Here is a 21,796-nt window from a genome sequence, read left to right on the forward strand (position 1 = left end):
CATAACACGTGTCTTACGTCCGAGGTGGACATAATGGCAGCTCGGAGCAATCTATGGTAATTCCATGCAGAGATGACACCTGGGACACTCTCCCTTGCCATCTGCATGCAAACCCTGGCACGTCATTGCAATGAGAAAACTATGGTCACGAGAGGACTTAAGACTCAGTCTGAAAAGTACAAAATAAATTAACTAGGACTTCAACTTCTCTTTGCTTCTCTCATCATCAAAATGCAACATTTTGCTTTGTCTTATTTTAGAGTTCTCCAAATCCATAATCCCTTATATGCTCATTAGCAAAGTCTCTAAATTTCCCCTTTGAGTATGCTGGAAATACCTCATTTTTAACAATACCGAATTCTCAGGAACCAGTTGATGCACAGTGCCCTGAAGCTTGGTGGAAGACGTGCTCTCCATCTCTCTTGCCCAAGTGACAAGCATTTTCAGTGCCCATCTATCAGATAAGGCCCTGCACAAAATATAAAAGTTGGTGCTACAGTACCTCAGACGTCTAATGACCTTTGTTTGAGCCCTCTCAGAAGGAGGAACAAGGCCAAGAATAAACTTTCTAAGAGAGTACCTAATAGCAGGCTGGAGTCAAGTTCTCTTAACTTCCACTTTCTAAGGAATAATTAAATATTCATTAGACCACAGGCAGGAAAGAAAAAGGAGATTAACATTAAGTGGCTAAGGCTCTTGGGTAGAAGAAAGCCTTAGGTTTCTTGTGGAACAGAGTACTACTTTTCAAATATTTAAATTTAGAATTGGAGGAGAGAGCAGAAAGTGAGATTCTTCACTTCTCCCAGATGAGAATCACAAGAAAGAAGTGAGCTATAGTGACATGCTCACTCTTGTCTTTTTTCTAGGGCACAATGAATATTTAACAAGTTACAAGGATGGAGAAAGCTTCTACAAGAGAGACTGAGAACAACCTTCCCTTTCCCATCCCAGAGCAGCATCAGCTCCAGTGGTTTGGGACTGTAAAATATAGGTTCAAGTACCCTGTATCACAGGAATTAATCTATTCTAGTTGAACTTTTTTTTTGCATAAATGCTCAGATAAGTCCGCCTATGGAAAGGTCATGCTTTGTGAGAAGGACAAGTAGAGGGGCAGTCAAGGGAAGCTGGTTGGTTTGAAATCAATACGCGAGTAGTGGACTCCCCACAGGCTAGGAACGTGCTATAAATCTTATTAGCTTCTGTTGTCTGATGTGTTTCTGTTGCCTGATGTGTTTCTGTTGTTTCATGTGCCTTCTGCTTAGCTCGCTGGCTTTGCATTATTGCGTGCAATACATTTGAAACAACGTATACAATCAGCTACTTAGCTCAGGGCTAAGGTATCCTGATAGTCGGGCCCTTTAATAGTGAGTTAAAACTTCCTTGTGAGCCTAGCTTTGGATTTCACATTTTCAGTCTCCACTCCTGACAGTATTTCAGGAAGGCAAGCCGGAAGAAATGTTGCTATTTTATATTGTTGCTAAGATGTCAAGGTTTCTGGACATCTTCCAGAGGTGAGTGTTAGCTCAGTGGGTCAGTCGCCAAGAAAACTCTGCTTCTTGTACATACAGGTTTTACTATTGTGATTCATGGTGTCATTTCAATGGATGTAGCCATCACAAAAGATTATGACCAGACTTGCACTGCCCTTCAGGTAACATGAATCCAGGGAGCTGAAATCTTGAATGGGAACTGGTATTTAAAAACTAATCAAATAATATTTCGGCACCAATTAAATTCCCCGGTGAGCCCTCTCAGTAGATGTTATTTGCAACTGAATGGCTAAGCGATCTGAAGCCATTAAAGCTGTTGGTTTCAAGGTGATGTATAGAAGGTTTTCCTCAAGAGTCACAAAATTATGTGGCTACAAATGGGCCACAAGTCTGCATGGGAAAGGACTTTGCACATGAAAGGAACTTTTTCCTAGGCATGCTCTTGGAGCATTCAGACATGGAGCTAAGCATTTTCAGTGTTTATTCAGCTTTCAGAGGAAGAGGAGACAAACAGGTCCTTGTCCAAACAAAAAGAAAAAAAAAAAAAAAAGGAAGAAAATATTTGTTTAAAAAAGACTCATTTAGAAAATGATCTTCAACAAAGCATTTCAGCTCTTCAGAACTATCTGAAATTGAATGATTCAGTTCCATTTGAAAATATTGTATCAAAGAGAATAATATTATTTTTAATTGCTCCTCAGCTGTGCAGTTTGTGACTCTGCCCCAGAGCTGACGAAACAGTCGGCATCAGCAGCGTGAATCATCCGTGCTGTGTACAGACAGCCCAGTTTGGCAAACTGCAAACAGTCATCTCCTGGGACGCTGCTCCAGTTTGCACGTTCATCCCTACTGGAGGCCCTGACTAAAATAAGGAACACCACATCTGCAATGTGCATTTATTCTGCTATCTGGCAAAATAAGGGTACATTAATACAAAATATTCTTTGAGGAGTGGAAGGCAGGATGTTTGGGGAATGAGGATATCTGAAGAAGAATCTTTTAAACTTTCTGAAGGCTGGTGAAGAGCACGAGGCAGAAGTGTGGTCAGCAGAGGAATTTGAATGGAAACTTGTTGGACTCCTTGCAGGAAACACAAAAGGGTTTATATATTTGGAGTCAAAGGTTAAGTCAAGGGTAAACCCAGTATAGTGGAGTTTGTTCCTTACTTCCAGTTTGGGTAGTTTACTCACTTCTCACGTAGACTAAATAAGAAAGTTTATCCACGTTTCATTTTCTATTACTTAGTCGTTTGCAGTCACTAACCTTTCATTGTTTCTTTCTTAAGGAGACTTAATTTGTCCCAGGACTAGAAGCTAACATTCTAGGAATTTTGTAATTTGAAATATGCCATCTACTAAGTGAAGTAACTGTAGTGGAAAAAAATGTCATGTTTTCTAAGAGACTGTTGAGCAGCATGTGGCTAAATCTGGCAAAGAACTGAATGCTTGCATTTTCCATTGATGTCAGCTCTCAGGATACCATCTAACGAATGGGAAGCTGTCTGTAGAAGTATTGCAGACTAGCAGTGAGTCGGTAGATTTAAAACACATTAAGAAATTAATGACATAAGGGAACATGTAGCCTGAAAGGATTATGTTTTAAAAGTGTCTTGATACTCTGCTACGTATTCAGAGTCACTTGGCAAAGTGCATTGGGTGTTTTTGCAATGTTTGTAACCAAAAAGCTCTGCTACATCAATCCTACAACCCCAGATTATTTAAATTGTTCTGATAGGCAGGTAGTTTTGAGGTTATTTTTCTCTTTAAAAGTCTTAATAAATGGATAATCAGCATGAGCACATCTCTAGTAACTCTTCTGTGACTTAGATTACCTGATATAGAGAGGTGGAATGACATTAATTCTGTTGCTTACAAGGGTGTCTCATTGAATCAGTCTGTTCCCTTCTTGACAGGCTGCTTTCTATGTATTATCCCCTATAACTGAACACACACTGGACTTCAAACTGTCAGTTCTATCTGAAATTATGTGAAATCTCTGTTATCTGGAATCCGTTTACTCACTAAGTGAAAGTTGCCTTGAAATGCTCTGAATGTCTTCGATTCCCTCAAATGTGCTTTTGATTCCATAATTCAGTGATTATTGCATGTAATAACATAGAGGGAAATACACAAGATGAAAGTGTTAATGGTGGCTCACGAGGGACAGTTTCCAGCAGCACTTTGATCAAAAAAAATGAAGTCAGTTCCATTTAAGACCAGGAATAAATCGTGGAGCTCTTTTTAGCTATTCCAGGTTGTGACTCTCTGTGCAAAGTGATGTTGACTCTTAAGATATCTTTCTGCTTCACCCAGCAATAGAACTAGCCCAGGAACTAAAGAGCATCAGGATGCAGGGAACTCTCAGCTATGAAAAAATCTCTTAATTTATGGAACTTTTTAAAATAATAAACTGAAGCACCAGGCTTCTGGTTTCCCTTAATTTCTTCTCCAATGGAAAATTACCACAGAAAATGTATCCATTTTTCATTTCATTGTAGGTTGACAAAAATGTGCTGACTCACTGCTTTGCCCTGGTACTAATTTTCTTTCATCCTATAGAGTGCTGAGATCTTTCATTCCCCCAAGGAAGGATTCTGGATCAGCTTGGATGACGTGTTCTCATGGCAATATTCAAATATGAGATTATTATGTGATATGTCCTTACATGTTCTTAGAGCTCACTAACTCATATGATACTCTGCTTTCCTGTGGAAAAACCAGCCTATAATCTTCCTTTCCCTTGTTTTGTGGGAGACTCTGAGAAGTCAGTTGAGATATGTGCAAAGGGTGTGGGCCGTTTAGGTCAAATGCAAGGATGAGGTAGGACGTTTCGTAACTTGTGCATTGCTGTGTGGGTGTAAATTGCACTGGATGGCTAGATCCTCTGAGTTTCTGGTAGTCACTGTCCCAAACAAAATCCAGGTAATTCATGGCGGTGTCTAGAGAAAAGCAGCCACTGTCTTTCTGGTCTCTTCCCTCTGTCAAGGGTGGACATGTGCTGGCTAGGCCCCTGAAATCAGAAAATTTTCAGATTCACTGAAACCTTCTGGCTTTATGTCAGAACAGGAGGGAGAAAAGGCGCCCAGAGTTTGGCTGCACGTGTGAGTACATCTCTTGTTTCCCCATGAGGTGCATCCACCAAGGCCTTCCTGTTCCCAGACATGCACACATTTAACAAACCTCCAGCACCTTCACCTGCAAAACCAGAACATAACTCTGCCTCTTGTGTGTTACTAACAGGAATCCTCCATTTCATTCTTCCCTAAATTTCAAATGTTAGGGTTATTCTGCCCCACAAGAGCCAGATGGGGAGGTAATTGTCCTTACCCATTGCAGAGCAAATGTAACTGCTTTCTTTATCTCTTCGTACCGCAAAGGTGAAAGGAGAATGCCCAAGCCATAAAGCCTTTGCTTGTCCTTCTGATTTCCTCAAAAAGGGAAGCTAGCCTTGTAATCAAGTTCTACAAATTACATATTTTCACCTTTGCACCATTTCATTGCTTAAAAAAGTGGTAATTGTATCTGTGTTTTCGGGGGGAAAACATAATTCAAAGCAAAGAACATATATGTTGAAGACATATTTAGATTTAAGTGGTCTAATCTAAACATTTCTTTAAGAAATATTCCATTCTTTGACTGTGATTTCAGTCTTCTGGATGGTCTGTATAGGAGATAATACACAATGCAGCTGATTGTATAGATTATCACCAGACTCTTGAACTCCAGAGGATCTCTGTCACTGGACTGACAACTAAAGAGTTTCAACAAGAAAACTTTTTTCAGGAGAATGTTATACAGAGATCTCACGAGACCTTATCCAATAGAATATCCCTGTGTTGTCAATAAGCTTTGGCCCAAGAATTATTATCCAACATAACACGGGAAACCCTTTTCAGTGTTTTTGCACCATTAGCCCCCAGCAGTTGCATTGAAATAGGTCTCTTAATAAACACTCTTAACTGCTTCATGCAGTTTGGTGACACTAATCTAATGTATATTTATTTTATATCACCTGTATTCTATGACTTTTTCTTCTGCAGGGGAAAAAAAAATAAAAATCATAGTACATTTTAAAAATACTTTTTAATCTTATTTCTTAGGTTCACTTCTAAGTTGCACTGAATACAGAAATTATCAAAGTATTTCTTTGTTTGTAAAATGTCCATGGGGATATTCACAGTGAATGTAACATGAAGGCGACATCACAAGGTTGTTATTCTGGTGAAAGAATCAACCTGGGGTGCTAAGTACATATCAGGGGAAAAAAAATCTGTTTAGAAGTGATTGTAAAACTGTCTTTTACAATAGATTTTTTTTTTTTCAATTTCTACTGCAGAAGAAATAACATATCTCTGGTATTGCTTGTGGAAAAGTTGTTGCCATGAAACTATGCAGGCCAAGTAGAAAAAAAAAAAATCTCCGTGGCTTGACTTGAGTTACAGAGCTACACAAGGAAAAAGAACATACAAGGCACATTTCTGCCCTCTGTATCACCAGAGCTTGTATGTTGTCCTGTGGGGACAACCCACACAGGAAAGGGGCTTCTTAAAAATGTTGCTTACAGTTGCTTACAGCAGAAAAGTGGTAGATCCTTGACTGAAGTCATCCCCATTTCCCCTGGCTAAAGTAGCTACTATACATTGGCAGTAGCTGGCCTGGACAAAAACTCTCCTCAGTTGGGTCTGCACAGAGAGGCTAGAGAGCAAATGTACTCCAAGGTGGATATTCTTAGTGTGCACCTGGTGCCCTTCCTCATCCTATTGGGAAGTCCACCAGCCTCCTACGGGTTAGGCAGAGCCGACAGGTTGGTTTATTACTCGCTTTGAAGGTGAACTTTCTGGCCATTAGAAACATGTTTTTGGAAGAGTGTGACCGGCTGTGAGGTCAGATAAATTGGGAGAGTTCTTCTGGTTTAGACAGGATGCCTTGAGGCTGGGTTGGTCACACGGGGGTCAGGGGTGGGGGCGGGGAGCAATTAGGGGACATGTGAATTCACCTCCTCTGTCACTTCTCAGTGAACTACCTCCAGATTAGAGGCTTTCCTCAAGGAAACTGATAAACAAAGTGGATTTATTTTCTTAATCGAGTGTATTTGTTCTTTTTCTGAAAAATAAACCTTTGGTTTTGTCTTGGAAATCTTTATGAATTCCTTCTCCTAAACATATGTGCATCTCTCTGGGATACTGATCCCCTTCCCCCATATCAGACTGTGAACTTTCTCTGACCCAGCCCTTCCCATTCACAAAATGCCTCTTTGACCTAAGTTATAAAGCAGTTGACCTTTCCACCTCCACATGCCTCATTATATGCAATTTTTCCAAGATATCTACATGACACAGGCCACCTTTATGGGTGAATAAAAGAGCAGTTAGACTTAAACAGATAACAACAATGCCTATGTCTTAAAAGCCCTCAACAACTGAAATGTATTTCAGTGTGTATAATATACAACACTGCTTGGCATCTGTCTCTTGCAGTGACTTAGCATACAGACAACCAGGACAGCAGGCAGCCGTCCTCACCTCTGGCTCCGTGAAAACTTTGGGGTGAAGACACATGCAGGATAGTGACAAATATTCCTCCTAAACAAGCAAGCTTAAAAAAAGAGAGTAGACAAAGCATCCCACTCCCTCTATACTTGTGCACTGTAAAATTTGTCCCTTGTTACAATAAAGAAAGCCAAGAGACATAATTATGTTTTGTTTCCTTACAGACTCCCCAGATGGAGAACTACAGGCACAGTGCAATCCTGTCTTCTGAGCAGGAGCACATCTTGCAATTTTATATGGTGTCAAGCTTAATGGACCTCTAACACTCTCTGCAGCTTTTGGAAAGGGATTTTCTCCTTCATTGCCATAACCTTTAGATAAACATTTACTTCTTAAAAAAGCGACTCAAAGTGGCTGTGTTTTGTGAGTACAATACGCTTGCTTTGCACAGATGTAAATAATAGCAAAGATACAAGAGAAGGGAAAAAGCTACTCAAATAGCATTTATTTTGAGCAATATCAAATTTGCTGGTACCAGCTGCCATATAGCATGCAGGTTCCTTATGATACATCCCAGAGTCATCTTACAGAGAAGAAATTATGGCGTGAAATAGGGCAGCAAATAGCATTAGTTCTCCTTTCGCATCTGATGTTTGGTGCCACCATATGTTGATGCCACATGCTGAGACTTGTTTCCTTCATCTAATATTACCTTTTTTTCCCATTGCTGCTTTTGTAGAAAACAAGAGATCTTAGTGCAGTGGCTGCTTGCATTTGTTCTGCCAGGCTCTGTTGGCTGCAATGGCATCATTATACTTCTCCTTAAATAGTCAAGGTCAAACCAGCAACTAAGATCTCCTGTATCTGTTTCTCTGTGTGTGGCTAAATAAATGAAGATTTCAGTAAATATTTGATGTCTTCTGAGAGATGAGAAGTAGTTTTCTTTGTTCTTACAGAAGGTCCTAGGCAAGCACCGATTTTCAAGGAAACAGTCAGCCCATAAGATATCTTGAAAGGCAATTTTCTTGAATCCTAATGCTACAACACTGGAAGACCTTCATTTAATAACAATGTTTTAGTTCATGTTATTTGTAGTTCCTGATTCATTAAGGAATCTTAGCCTGACAGGAGAATCCCTCTTTGTCTGCAGAGTCTTCCCCTTCATCACCACCCACGTCATTTTCTACACACACTCCTGCATGGCTGAGCATCAGCTCCTATTAGCACTCGTATCATTAACGAGTTCGTGTGGCAGACCTTCCTACAACTAAAATCCCTGTGAAGACATGTCCATGGTTATGGCATGCCCTTTCTATCCTCAAGGGCCCCAAGAGGACCAATCAGTTATTTGGGATATCCCTTGCCTTGAGGGAATTCTTGGATAGCAGAGACCTGGCAAAATCATCTCTCTGACACCCAGCCACAGGTTTTTCTCTGAGTAGGAGCCTCTGTGGCCATGCCCGAGGAGGGATGGCTGCAGTCTTGCCATATGTTGAGGTCTCTGGTCATTATGTTTCCCCGAGGGATTTGTTGTTGGGTGACAAATCCTGGAGCTATTTGGGGCTGTCTGGATGTAGGTCTTGAATGAACCATGTGTCAAGGGAGCAAAATGGCTGTATACAGCCATCTGGGATTTTGGGGGCATAGGGCATTCCCCCATTCTCCCCCAGAATCCTTTGTCCAGTCTCATAGATCAGATCTCATAGGCCAGTGAGTTTTGACTATGTCAAAATATAGTCCTGGTTCAGGATTCAGACTAGAGGTTAGTTTAGTTTAGACTGTGTGATCACTTGTTGAAACAGTTTGCGCATATCAGCTTTTGTTCCGCCTGATAGTCAGTGACAAGAGGTGGCCCATACTGGGTGTGTGAGAAGCTCAGGTAGAATCAGACTCCAGAAGATAAATAACTCCTCTTTCACCCTTCTCCATCCCCCAAAGATAATGGATGTAGAGGATATGATCACTGTCAGATACCTCAGGGTGGATGACATAGCTGTCTTTAGATTGTAAATGTACTAAATTTCAAAACAGAACAAAAGATGTTAATTTGATTAAGTGTGAGGATGACCTTTGTAGAGAATGCCTAAAGCAACTTGTAGACTTTCTGAGATCACTAAAAATAATGATTAAACTCCAGACTGGGAGTATAGGGACTCCAAAAGCATAAGTCATTATATAATACATGTGATAAGACACATGACAAAATTTCAAAATATCTGAAACATACTTATACGAATGCCCAATACATTAGGAGTTTAAAAACAAATGAGTGACACTAGAAAACCCTGCAGCTATTTAATGCCCTTTCTTTTTGCTTGAACTGGAATCTGTAGTGCTGTTCCTTTCATTCAATGATTATTCCATTTCTAGTAGTAAACATTTTGTGTTGATTTACACAAGACTTACAATTAGATGTTGAGCTGCTAAAGACAGAATGGGTGCTTATATCTTCTCCTATATGCTAAGTCAAAGAAAAAAGTTGCACTGAATATCACAAAATCTAGATATCCAGTAAATGTCAGTTTTGATAAATGAATATAATGCTATGAGTGTTATTCTCTTGAAAATTGCCATAGCAGCTCTGTTAAATTCTGAACATGAGTACAAATCCCTGTCATTAAAGCAGCGCGGCTCTCGCTCACTCCTGTGGCTGTCAGAAGTTTTGTATTCCAATGAACCATGGAGTTCTTGTCTCAGTCCCCAGTCTGCTGTACCCCTTACTAGCTTCAGAAAATATTGCATGCCTGAACCTCCACCTGGCAAAACCAACATGAAATATTAGCATAATCACCATAATAATTAGCATAATCATCATTGCGTGATACTTTTGTTTATAACTGGACAAAACTGTTCCAAATGTTTTATATTCATTCATTTCACCCATAACCAGAATATCTACTTTGCTTGAAGTATCCATATAACATCTCTTTTTTCTTCCTCTAAAAAACAGGTGGAAGCATTTTGATCATTACAGAGCTGATTGCCTGGACAAATCATACATTTAAGCCCCATGTAATGCTTTATATTTTGGAGTTTTACTTGCAGAAAAATTGACACAGAAAAAAACTCTATAAATTAAGTTTCCTATACTACTGGGTAAAGTTGCTATACCTTGAGATACCGTTAATCAGGTCTCACTCAGCCTGATGGTTTTGGTTTCTAGAGGTACTGGTTCTAACCATCATTCTTACCGCTGCTGCAGCTGAGGGATAAATAAAGAGCAGTACAGGTAGATACAGGCTGTTTGACCTTGGTTGTTTTTTTGTTTTGTTTTGTAGCAAAAGTAAGTAAATCCTTGGCAACATGCCTGGGATTTTTAACAATTTCTGTAGTGATATATTTCTGAAAATTGCCACTCAATTTCAGGACTCAAAGACTGCATGAAATAAAGTTGTTTCACAGCCTCCCTGGTGTGTGGGTTGCAAAAAAACTGTCCCTGGAAAGAGAAGGCTGAATCACAAGCAATACCAGGCAGCCTGCAACAGAACCTTTAGAAACGAGAGACGTCTTGTACCATTTGCCAAACAGCAGGGAAAGTGTGAAGATGACTAAGATGATTCAAAGCCCTTTTAAAAGTCCTCGCATGCCTCATCATGTTCAGTTTTGCAGAGAGTAATTTACTCCCACCACAACTCTGTGCTGTATTCAAATGAAAACCTGGAAACTGGTGTTAAGTTAGTATAGTACTAGTGGAAGGTACTAGACCTAATCTTGGAAAGATTTTACTCTTCATGAAGTCTGAATGGGATTCTGGAGGGAAAGGGTATTGTAAGAAATTGACTTTGTGTTCACCTCAAGAAAGCAGGAGCTAAACCTCTCTCTATGTTCATGCAGGGCGAGGACATAAGTCTACTTGCTCTAATAAATTATTTATTTGAATCTCAGTTCCCGTTCCCCCTCAGGATTTGTCACCATAAATCTGAGTTATGTTCAGTATTAGTCTACAGTGATGAAGAAGAGACTGCGTAACAGTAAGATGTGAAAAAATGTTTTCTGTTTGTTTAGGCAACAAAAAATACTTTTTGCTTATCTTACTGTTTTTTCTGTTTTGATTGGTTTGAAGTTAGTAACTTTCAGCAGGGGCTACAAGACTCCACTGCTCATGACCAAACCCCAGTGCAGCAGTTACTCCAGTCCATGCATTTTCTAAAAGATAAGGATAAGAAGTACAGAAAAACATAGTTACTTTCAATGATAAATTACCTGTTTTGTTATCAGCTTAACACACCGGGCAATGTAATGCTATCTGGTTTTAGAACAGATTTCCTACTGGAGTCAATGGCAACCTCTTAAAAACTGATAGAGTGTTAAGGGCCTTTGTAGTTTTGTTCTTGATTTCTGGGACGAACACTATCGAGTACTGAGAAACTGTTGAAATTAGTTTCCTGAGTTTTTCAGGACACTGATAATATTTAATCTTTATGGCAAAAAAAGAATAATCTCAGTGTAGAAAATTTCCTGTCAGTTACCTTGAGAAAGTAATGCAGTTATTGCCATCTCTTTTTCTTTGGTTGGTTCAAGAGCTTTTATTGTATAACTGATATATTTAAGCATTTCTTTTGTGTCTCTCTAGTGTATCTTTCATTGTTTTCAGTGTGACGATGAAACTGTGGCCTAGCCCATAATAAACTCAGGAGTGGAGCATTAAGCTGAAAAAAATGTACATAAAATGCATAGCACCCCCTTTAAAGTCTGCAACTCTAAGCTTTCTTCAGCACATTTATATAGATGTACACTTAAAAATATTTTAGCATAAGAAAGTATTAGGATTGACACTGTCATAAAGTTCCAATTAGAACAACCTATTCAGCTGAATAGGTAAAATATGAATAACTGAGTTTTCACTGGGCGTTATGAATCTGTTGAAAAAAACTTGAGATTTACCAAAGAAAATTATAAGGAATATGACTTGTGGCAATTCATCTTCTGTGAAATGAAACAAAGAGCTCATAAACAGTGACAAAAGACTTGCTGGTGCATGGTTACAGCTGCTGGTGTTCATAGTGTGGAACATTTACCAAAGGCTGTGAGTGCTTCAGTTTTGGGGTCGATCTTTACATGCTATAAATAATCACAAAGTTGACCATCATCTTCTTCCACAGTGTCTGATTATGTGCCGTACAACAGATCAAGTATATCTTGTCCTTACACCATCTGAGTAACATTTTTCTTGTGGTTATTTTGCCATCAATTAACTTACCAGAGAGTTTCCCTATCCAGATCAACTAAGAAAATCTCTGGTGAATCTACCTCTGCTTGCCATCCCCTTGGGAAACATGTTTGAACTGGCTGAAGAGTATCTTTGTCTTTTTTTTTTTTCTTTTTTCTTTTTAACTAGGTGGTCTGGATGTGGAACTCACAGATGACCAGTGAGGGTAGGTGGAAAAAAGCACTGAAAAATATATTGATAGACGTCATTGACAGCACAGCTTCTACTAGAACACCAGCAGGAGTCGGAGCAGACACAGAGCCACTGTCATAAAATGGACTTTAAGGTGCATGCATTTCCTGAAACATGGTTTAAAGACCAAACTCACAGAGCACCACAAATGGCTCTCTGTCAATGAATTCTGTGGCCCTGATGTAGTTTACGGTCATGAGAAAAAGCCTAGATTTTGTGTGAAAAAACCCTTGCAGAATTTATGACTGGGGGAGGGCTAAATAAAGGACCATTGATTGAGACATGGGAACAGAGGTAGACAGCCTCTAATTTGGTCGTAGCATTTTTATTTACTGAAATTCCATTGCTACAAATCCCAGTTGTATACCAGTTTCTGCTGTTAAATCTGTTTTTATTAACATGGAAGATTAAATGATCTGAAGGCCCTGGAGTGATCTGCCCAGTGTTTCACATACACATGCAATATTTTCAGATTTGCTGAAAGAAAACTAATATGTATGTGTCTAGAATGTTCTCTTGCTTAGCTCCATCCTGCAGTGATTCATTACAGTTGCATTCCAATCCCTTGGAACAGAGGATTTATAATAGAAATACTGCACAGTGTGCCACTTTTCTCAGTTCTGCATATTCAGACTGGGCTTGCTGCTGCAGGTTTCTCTTACGTCCTAATATGCCTTGCAAGAGCTGAAGCTGTTGAGGATATTTTCAACCTTGTAAGTCTGCAGAGATCTTGAGTCATAGCTTTCCAAGGCTGGTGGCATATACAGCACTATGCAGGGGAAAAGCTCCGTGGTGCAAAGCTGACAGTTCCAGCAGGGGCTGAACGAGTGGTGATGCTTCTGTCTGGGTCTAACCCAGATTCCCATGAATGCTTCAAAGGGCCAAGAGCCCTCATTCTCACAGGCACATCTCTCTTGCTCCTGCAATCAGTAGCTCATTTCTGACTGCTGGGAAGCAAGAATAGTCTCATAGTTAATGTATGAGCCTTGGGTTTTATTTCTGATTGTACAGACTATGACTCTGGAGATCACTTGTATTTATGTGTTTGCTTTTATCTTTTCCATTGTAAAATGCAGGTAACAGCTATTCCAAATGTTTTGATTTCATCTATACTGCTGTCCAGAGCACTAAAGAAACTCTGCTGGACAGGAAAGCAAGGAGACACAGCAAAAGAGAGAGGAGAATCATAATCTGCTAACCATGACAAAGGAGTAAGCTGTCCCTTGGCTGCTCCGCTGCAGGCTGCCTCTATATTGCTTTTGCAGTTAGTATTTTCTTGTCACAAAGAGTGTGTCTGTTGTTTCACAGTGCCCTGGTTGTCCCAAGGTCTGTATTTTTGAGATGGGGGAACACGAGATGGGAATCTATACTGAGAGTGTGTGGTAGGTCGAGATCACTGTACTGGAGTTCTGAGGATGAGGAGACAGTGGAGATTGTATGAGACTTGAAGAAAGGGGCAGGGAGGAAAGTGTTGGTGGTACCTGCTGAATGAATTCTGGGTTTGAATTTCAGTGACAGAGGGATGAAGGACTGAAAAAAATATCTGTTTCTTAAACATGTCACTTCCTTACTGGCATCTTGACATGTAGTAATTTTTAAATATGCCTCAGCATTTTCTTCCTGCTAAATTAAAAGGAAGGTGCTGGAGGGTTTTCAGACTCCAGGAAGGACCGGTACTTTGATGGCATCACTGTAGGTTGCACATGTCAATACAGTTTTCCCTTCATGACATTTTGCAGTGCTGCCAACATTGACAAATTATTTTTAGTTGAAAAATAATACATCTAAGAACCACCTCTTAAAAGGATATTGTTATTTTTCCCCTATCTTAAGGGAAAATACTATTGAGATTAAAAACAGTGAAAATATCCTAATCTTCTCTTTATATTTGATCCATTTTCTTTCTTTGAATTTACTTGTATATCTTTAGCAATCTTTACTTGGGGTGTTCAGAACAATGTCGGTCCAAATCCTCTTATTCATTAGCAGACATCGCTGTGAATACACACTAATAACACTGGGGCTCCATCAGGCACTAGTATCTGTCTGTCTGTAATACACTGCCAAAATAACAGGTTTAGCCAGTTTTCCTTTTTCTCTCACTATTTCTAGCCTCTGCTTACACAGTAGCATAAGTTTTAACAAAATGCTAGATTTTCTTAGCTGGCAGAACAAGCAGAGAACAGATTTTGAAACTGGCTGGAAGTATAACTTTTTCAGATCCCCATAATTAGCTGGGTCACAAGATGTGCATACAGCATGTACCTATTTCTGTTAATACTCTGCTACCTTAAAGTTAGGCTCTAAAAGTTATTCCTGAATCATTCATTAAATGCAGATTAGACTTGCTGTCTTACCTAATCAAGCTTGCAGGCTGTGAATTTCCTAAGAGTCTGGTGTCATTAGCTCTTCAGTCCCTGGGAACGCAATGATGAGGAGTGATGGCTGCCGACAACAGAACTGCTTTTTACTTGGCTCCCTATCCCTCTTGGGCAATTAGCTTTGTTTGAGTCCTTGAAACATCTTTTAATAAAGATTTTTTCCAACCCTAGTGGGAATGTCTAGTTCCTGTAAGCAACCACAAGCAAATGTATGATGTCTGAAGTGCACAGTATTTTTTTGCTAGAGCAGACATATGACCCAGTTTTTCCATATTATTAGTAGTGAACACTTCAAAAGGTACAGTTCTGATCTAAGTGCAAAGGGTTGAAGACAAGGAAAAAGCAACTACTAGCCAAATACAAAATATTTTGTTTGGCTTGATGTGGATTTTTTGTTCTGGGTGATAATCAGTATATTGGTTTTCTATTTCATATCCTCTCTAAGACAAATGGTCTCAGAATGACAAAAATAAACACTTTTTCAAAAGTTTATATTACTGAAAGCACAATACATTGAAGGAAGAAAAGCTTTTCCTTCTCATTAATTGGGGTTGACATTTATAATGCAGCCAGACATATTGCAGTGGTTAGATATGAGGCCCAGAGTTTAATAAAACATTGTTCCTATATTTTATTACTATCATATAACTTTATTAAACACAGTACGGTGGTTGCATGACAGACCAGATCATTATTACACTGACATGGTTATTCCTCAAAATAAATATAAACACAATTTTCCACAAGCTTAGACTTTTTCCTGTTTGCTATTTTTCTTTCTGGAAGGCAAAGATATTTCACAGTCCCCTCTCTTCCTTTAACCTAGTTAGCTGCTCAATGCTTGCACAATCCTCTGAGAAATAAGAATGGATTTTCACGTGGGAATGATCTGACATTTCCTTTTACCTGGGGACTTTGCAAGGATTAGATAACTAGATGGAAATAGAACTTAACAGAAACTAAGAGCTGGATCCCACAAATCACTTAAGAGCATGGTCAGCTTTCTTCCCATGAACAGTCCCACCAGCCAGCTCACTCCCGTTTGGACAGAAGCCATCTCTGGGGTGACAAAGGGAGAAAGAGATTTCTGCAAAGCTACATTTACCTCACTACCTGCGAGTCTATGAGCTTGTAAGACACTTGGAAAGTCAAGGTCTTGGTATGGAGGCTGAGGCGATGCAGAGATCATATCTTATGCTTCATTTCATTGGCAACCTCTCTATTGATTCTATAGGGCACTCTGGCAGCCTTGAAAAGCAGGAGTTCATGGTTTTCTCAACCTTTAGCCACTACAGTGGCTGTAAACTCAAAACTGGCACCTGGAGTACAAGGCCTGAAAATAGCCCTCCACGCATGTGCCATGCTAATGAGAGTAGCACAGTCCTTGTTTCACATTCACGTCTTTGGGGAACCTCTGTGAAGCTGAAGGAGAAATGAAGAGCGTTTCCTCTAGCCATCTTCATGACAGGTGATTCCTCCATCTTATCCTCTTCCCAATATTCCTCAGGATTAATTCCTAAACTGAAATCCAAAGGAAAAGGACAGTTGACCTTTCAGGTATTCAGCCTCCTAACTCCACTTGTCATGGAAGGAAAATGGCCTTTCCTGCACAGGGAGTGTGGCAAGACAATTGAACTTCCATTAGTTGATGGGATTACTCATGTCGGTGACTAGTCACATTAGAGTTTTCATGATCAGGCCCTGATTTTTTATATTGCTTCTCCCACACCCTTGATGATGTGATGAGTTCTTCTCCAGAGGGAGAAACACAGAACAGAACATGGTATTTAAGAAGTCTCAGCAGGGGCATTTTATTCATCCTGGGATTACTGCATTTTTTTCCTGTTGGCTTTATCATTCATTGACTGCTTGTTTATGTCTCTAAAATAATTTAAAATACTTCCATTTCAAAATGCCATCTGGATATGATTTCCATTACTAGTGAAAAAGCATTTCAGAGAGTGTGATGCACTTCTGCAGAGAGTAGGAGGAAATTATGTTTACCATCCTCTTTTAAGATGATCTGCAAAATGCTGTCCACTCAAAAGTCTCCCAGGAACACATTCTGAGTGACAATGGTATTTTTTTCAAGCCTTGTTTTTATCTTCTTTTTTTTTTTTTTTTTTTTTCTCCAAAATGCTGCTCTTGTGTTCTTTAATACTTCTATCTTCCTTCTTGGGGCACGGTTATTAATGACTAGAACAACCGAAAGACATGTTCAGTGCGAATATCTAGAGGCCTTTTGATTCAAGGAATAGATTATTTAAGACTCTCATTTTAGAATAATGTAATTAGAGTATTTACAGTGACTTTTGGAAAAAATAAAATCAATAACATGATTAAGTGATACATCATCCAAATTATAATATCCTGCATCACCTGATACGAGTATCATCCTATTAAATAGTCTCATGTTCTTCTTCTTGTGTCAAGTTCAAGTCAGGTGGTTGAAGAGGAATTTAGGCAAAGTCTTCCCTGACCTTTGAGTAACTCCAAAAAAGTACCCTGTTGCTATGGAGTTTTGCAAAACCAAGATGATTGGTTATCTTTCCTCCTTTTTTTTGGAAAGGACACTCCAGTTCCACTGTCCTTCCTTGCTTAGGGGCACTGGAGCAGACATAGCTGTGGAGCAGAGTGGGAGAGAAGGTCTCATGAGTCCTTAACCTAGCCTGCTTGGTTCCTTTATGTATGGGGTGGCACTTGATCAGCAAAGATGATTCTTACTTGTTTTGGTTCTACTTCTTACACTGGTGAACCCTAGAGGTGGAGTCCTCCCAACATGCTGGACAGAGCTGAACCTTTGGACTTGACCTTTGGAGATCAGCATTCAGAAGGAGAACCTAGCTCTTCTTTCTGTGAAACCTGTCAGCCTTGGCATGTCTGTTGTACCTCTGAGAGACAGCCTTTGTGCAGCACTGCAGACAGAGAAAGCTTTCTGCCTGTGGTATCCCTGGTCCAAGGCACCCAAGTGCCACATAGACTTTTTCCCTGATTGATCTTGGGGCTCCCCAGACAGAAGCAGCCAACAAGGCTGGTGAATGGGCTGGAAGGAATGTCCTGTGAGGAACAGCTAAGCACTTTGGGCTTGTCTAGTATGGAGAAAAGGAGATTGACTGGCAAACTCACGGCTTTCTACAGCTTTCCGAGGGGGGGACATGGAGAGGGAGGTGCTGATCTATTCTCCATGGGATTCAGTGATAGAACACATGGGAATAGTTCAAAGCTGCACCAGGGAAGGCATTAGGAATTATTTATTTACTGAGAGGCTTGTTAAACTCTGGAAAAGGCTTCCTAGAGAGATGGTTGATGCCCCTAGCCTGTCAGTGTTTAAGAGGCATTTGGACAATGCCCTTAACAACATGCTTTAACTTGGTCAGGCAGTTGGAGTAGATTATCATTATAGGTCCCTTCCAATTGTAATAGTCTATTCTATTCTAGTACTTTGCAGCAAATTTTCCAGGTCCTTGAATACTAATGATGTTATGGGACTCCTTAAAACCCACCCCTCAAGAAAAATAGGTAGTTGATATCCAACTGTCTGCTCTAATCACATGTTCATTGCAAATTGTCTCAATGCATTTCTGCTATGTTTCAGGGTGTGAGTTCAAAAGAGCAGTGAGTACCTCTTGTCATATGTATATACAATGCCTCATACTACACAGGATCATAAAATCAGGGCTTATATATTGCCTTTTTCAAAATGTCCTGAGGATATCTTTGTCTTGTTTAATATGCTGCAGTGTATTCGCATCCTCACTATTCAAAACTGACTCTATTCTGGGATCAGGAGAAACACGGCTACACCATGTTACCACTGAGTCCTGCTGAGAATTTGGGTCCATCAGCTCAGGCAACACAGCTGCGTCCCTTTGAGCTCTGAACTAAAGCAAGCATCCTGAAGAGCTTGATGTTGGATGAACATGAGAGCTTGGGGAATCACTATACTGTAATCCTCACTGGGATGGGGACACACCTGAAATGGCTTTGGTTTGTGGCTTGGATAAAAGAATAGTGAAACTTGTGGTCTAAAATTAGTCAGGGATCCCTGAAATTTTTTGTCATTGTACCTCTCACTGTTTGGTATGGGGCCATGGTGGCTTCAAACACGCGCCCATTGCACTTGTTCCTTTACCTAGTTGTTGGCTGGGCAGTCTCACGGCTTGAGCAGACCACTGATGGCACGGAGGCAGCACAGCCCTTTACTGTCATAGTGAAAGAGGAAGGGGACAGCAGTGGAGTGTCCAGTTGCCAGATAGACTTAAAATATATCAAACACTCAGTGTAAGCAACTGTCACCAGGTGCTACGTGACTGTCTGAGATGCTGTGGTCTGGACGAGGAAGTGGCTGATGTTTCAATAAAGCCCCTACCTGCACTTTCATCACTGCTTGTTTCTACAATATTAGATTTGACACAGCTGTTGCTTGCAGGGCTTTTCTTTGAAGAGCTAGAAAATCCTAAAGCTGTTATTTAATGAGTGATACTCTTCTACAAACTATCTGGACTTCTATAAATATTGCTGACTCCATGCAGGGCATTATTATCTAATCTCCCAGGGAACATCTCTAATCATAGTCTACCCGCCCATGTCAATCTAGGACACATCCAACCCTTAGAAATAGCAGTGGAGAAATCATAAAATGTTCTAACACATGGAGTTGGCAGGCAAGTGCGAGACAAGATCACAAACTGTGCAAAATGAACAGTTTGCAAGTGAACGTGTTTCTCTCTTTCCCCCATCAAAGTGTTGGCTGAGCATCTTACAATGACTTCAGATTAACACGCTAGCCTTCTTTCTTTTCTTTTTTCCTTCTAAATAAATTTCCCTTTAATCAGAGCTGCCTACTTGACAGTAGTAACACAATTACCTGCAGTGGAGCATCTTCTGTTCCATGACCAAAGTGGTCTCTTTTTTTTTCATTATGAATTCACGAACAGTTTTCCAGCTGAAACAAGTCTGAGTGTGATGTTATAATGGGTGTTAAGCGTGCTGCAGAACACAGCACCTAATTATAACCTCTTCCTACTAGCAAATAGCGAAGGAGAATAGAGGTCAGGAAGAAGAACTGGATGGTTCTGTTCACATATATGGAACTCATCATTAAGGAAATCGATAATGAATGCCAGGGAAATTGTTTTCTTCATTTCTGGGTTGGCCTTAATATATATGTCTTCCTTGAAAAGGCTATCCACTGCACAACAGTCTAACTGCAGAGTGTTATTTTGTGATAAGCCCATGTACCATTTTATGCTGGAGAACGGGTTTTACGAGGATTTTTATTTGGGGGTGGTCCTCAAAAATTGTTCACTTTAAAAGAAAGAAAAGAACATGGAAAATGAAGATCAGTGTTCCCTGGTAGACCACACAGGTAAGACACACAGCAGGCTCTTCCTTTACACCATGTGTATGACGTGGGAACACCAGCTTGCGCTGTCTGGCTGAAAACTAAAGTACTTCATATTCTGCAAAGGCAAACATATGACACTGGCAACATTCCAGGTAAACAGGCTCCTGCAAACAAGATGATAAATATACAGCTGATGTTGGTTGTCTTTGCTGTTACTTCCTGTTTATGGAGCAACCTTGAAGTGCGATGGAGTATGAGATATGGAACTTTTTATTGCAGCGGTGGCTGGAACTTCACAGGGGTTTCCAGGTTTTTACCCTAGTCATTAAGCAGAAGTTCACATTCTCTATCGCACACCAACCTGGATACTATTTAAGCTGTACAGGTACTAACAAGATTACATTTCTCAAAAAGTCTTATTACCTACTAGTCCAGGTATCATAGCTGTCAAGATATGGGTTTAAAATTCAAAAATCTGGGGCTCTCATGGTTTATTTTTTAATTTTAGTACTGCCATAGCATGTAATCATTGTGCAAAGAATAGGGTTGCCACTTTTGAGAACAAGTTCTGGCATACGTGCACAATTCCAGGAAAGAGCTGAGTGTGACTGCTTAACAAGCACAAAAGGATGCTGTCTGCTGAAATAAGTGAGTCATGTAAGTGGGTCCATCCTTGGAGATACTGACATGCAACCTGCTCTAGGTGGCCCTGCTGGAGCAGAAGGGTTGGACCACATGATCTCCAGAGTCCTTCCAACCTCAGCAGCCATCCTGTGATTCTGTAAAGCATTCCCTCTCGGTTTGCTTCAACAGCTTTAAGCCACATTGTATTGGATCCATTATATAACTAATTTTAGAGGTGTAACCTCCCTTGGATTGTTTAGGGGACACTTATGTTAGCACTCAGGCCTGTGGGTCAGAGAAGTATTCAAACCACTCAACATGAAGAACTCGAATTAGTCAGCACAGCTGTAGGAAGAGACAAGTACCTTCACGGCTCCATTCAGTGACCCGTGGCAAAGGAACACTTTGTTTTTCTGTTCTGCTTTTGGGGGCTGGTGTTTTTGTTTTGGATGGGGGATGTGTTTTAAATGGGGCAGCTTTTCAGACAAAGTTTTCTGAAAATGTATGCACTCTGAGAAAGCCTCATTCCCATCTCTCACATTTCAAGATCCCAGCTTCCCAACTGGTATTTTATAAATTAGAGTGAGATTATAATGAGATTTTAAGATGGCTTTTCTCACAGCAGCCAGAAGCCTGAGAAGGAAGCCCCATGGCATTGTTCGGATCTTGTGGATTTAAAAGAGATTTATGTTTAGTGCATATGTGTTCATGAAAACACAAGGAATCAGCTAGTAAGGATCCAGCAACAGAAGTTATTTGAAGTTGTCTGCTCAGCAAGATTTATTTTAAAATACATCTTGCGCTTCAAGCATTCATATATGATATGATACTGTGAGGCTAAAACCCAAATGCTGGGGACACAGCCTTGAAAGCTTTGGTCTAGTTGGAGAAACTGATTGAATAGAGGTTCTGCATAAAGATGAGGCACCTTGCTTTGGGGCTGTCACATAAGGGCAATGTTCAAGAAACTGCTTTGGAAAAGCCCTTTCTTCAGTATGATTTAGTTCAAAATTCTTGTGAGCAGATCTTTTCTTAGGCAGTCAGCTTTGATGATAATTTGTAGTG

The 21,796-nt window shown here is 40.1% G+C and overlaps 1 protein-coding gene across 1 annotated transcript in view; it reads right to left on the reverse strand.

The window, feature by feature from the left end:
* The window catches only part of LOC309437038 (carbonic anhydrase 3-like), a 143,485-nt gene that overhangs the window by 33,438 nt on the left and 88,251 nt on the right, over window positions 1-21,796 (reverse strand). The window lies entirely within an intron of this gene.

This window comes from Streptopelia decaocto (genome assembly GCF_964273445.1).
Source record: "Streptopelia decaocto genome assembly, chromosome: 2".
NCBI lineage: Eukaryota > Metazoa > Chordata > Aves > Columbiformes > Columbidae > Streptopelia > Streptopelia decaocto.